Source organism: Penaeus chinensis, chromosome 33 (genome assembly GCF_019202785.1).
Source record: "Penaeus chinensis breed Huanghai No. 1 chromosome 33, ASM1920278v2, whole genome shotgun sequence".
Taxonomy (NCBI): domain Eukaryota; kingdom Metazoa; phylum Arthropoda; class Malacostraca; order Decapoda; family Penaeidae; genus Penaeus; species Penaeus chinensis.
The window spans coordinates 11,481,386-11,483,604 of NC_061851.1; positions in this window are offsets into that span (position 1 = coordinate 11,481,386).

Genomic DNA, 2,219 nt, shown 5'->3' on the forward strand with positions numbered 1-2,219 from the left:
CCCCCTCTCCCTCCCAGACTTTCCTTAGCCCCCTTTCTCTCTCTACTTTCCCTACCCCGACTCCCCTCCCTGACTTCCCTTACCCTCTCCCCCTCTCTCCCTCTCCCTCCGCCTTTCCTCTTCCCCGCCCCCCTCCCGTTTCCATCTTCCTCGCTCCCTCTCCTTCCCCTCCTCACCCCTTTCCCCTCTTCACTCCCCTCCCCTCTCCTCTTTCCTTCCTCATTCCTTAACCTCCTTCCCCTCTTCACTTCCCTTCCCCCTTTCCCCTTCCTCATTCCTCACCCTCCTTCCCCTCTTCACTTCCCTACCCCCTTCCCCCTTCCTCATTCCTCACCCTCCTTCCCCTCTTCACTTCCCTTCCCCCTTCCCCCGTCCTCATTCCTCACCCTCCTTCCCCTCTTCACTTCCCTTCCCTCCTCCACATTCCTCACCCTCCTTCCCCCCTCCTGCACTCTCCTCTCTCCCTTTCTCTTTCCTTTCCCATATATCACCCTGGGAAGGTATTGCAGTAAACGAGGCAGGTAATCATTCCGACACTCACGGCACCTGAGAAGAGAGGGAGAGAGAGAGAGAGAGAGAGGGAGAGATAGAGAGAGAGAGAGAGAGAGAGAGAGAGAGAGAGAGAGAGAGAGAGAGAGAGAGAGAGAGAGAGAGAGAGAGAGAGAGAGAGAGAGAGAGAGAGAGAGAGAGAGAGAGAGAGAGAGAGAGAGAGAGAGAGAGAGAGAGAGAGAGAGAGAGAGAGAGAGAGAGAGAGGGAGAGAGAGAGAGAGAGAGAGAGAGAGAGAGAGAGAGAGAGAGAGAGAGAGAGAGAGAGAGAGAGAGAGAGAGAGAGAGAGAGAGAGAGAGAGAGAGGGGAGAGAGAGAGAGAGAGAGAGAGAGAGAGAGAGAGAGAGAGAGAGAGAGGGAGAGAGAGAGAGAGAGAGAGAGAGAGAGAGAGAGAGAGAGAGAGAGAGAGAGAGAGAGAGAGAGAGAGAAGAGGGAGAGGAGGGAAAGAGGGAGAGTGAGATAGGAGGGGTTAGATAGATAGATGGATAGATAGATAGATAGATAGATAGATAGATAGATAGATAGATAGATATATAGATATATATATAGATAGAGAAATTCATAGACAGAGAGAGATCGTCAGACAGACAGACACACACACAATCACACAGAGAGGAAGATAGAAAGCAAAAAGGAAAGAGAATGAGATAAAGACAAAGAAACAGAAAGAAGTTAATCAGAGAGAAAATAAAAAAATCATGAATCTTGCTAGAATTAGTAAGAAGATTAAGCAGAGAAAATGTTTTAAACAGATATTTTCCCGACCTATCCCCCCCCCCCCTTCATTTCCACATTTTTCTTCGGAGGAAAATATTCATAAGAGATCAAAATAATAACACATATGTTTTATTTTTTGTTTTATTTTATTGATGTTAGTTATGAAGTCCCACTATAATAGAAGTAAAAACACACAAACACACACTCACATTAAGCACACACATACACATACACATACACAAACACAAACACACACATACACATACACAAACACACACACTCACATTAAGCACACACACATACACATACACAAACACACACTCACATAAAGCACACACACACACGCAAACACAAACACACACTCACATAAAGCACACACACACACGCAAACACAAACACACACTCACATAAAGCACACACACACACGCAAACGAATACGCACACAAATGCAAACTCGAATACAAATGCACATATATACGTATTAACCCAAACATTCATAGGTAATTTTCTGAATAGAAAGGGGAAAAGAAATGAAAATGAGAAAAAAAGTAGCGAAAGAGAAAAACCTCAATAATGAAAAAAAATAAAAATAATAATAAATCAGAAAAAAATATCAACAAAGAAGAAAAAGCAAAACAACAAAAAAGATAAAAGAACAAAACAAAATCACAAAATCAGAGTAACAAAAAGAAAGAAAAATAGAAAAAAAAAAATTACATAGAGAAAAGAAACAAAGAAAAATTAAAAAAAAACTATAAATATATATATATAAAAAGACGAACAGAAAGAGAGAAAAAGGAAGAATAAGAAACACCCCCATTTTCTCTAACACTAACTAGCCAAACGTCAGGTAGTTTACAAGATCAAAGAGCCTCTCCGTCACTCTCCTAAAGGCATTCGTACACCGAACTCTAAGCTGGGCGTTTCTCTTTTGTTTTACGCGCTCGTGTTGGAGT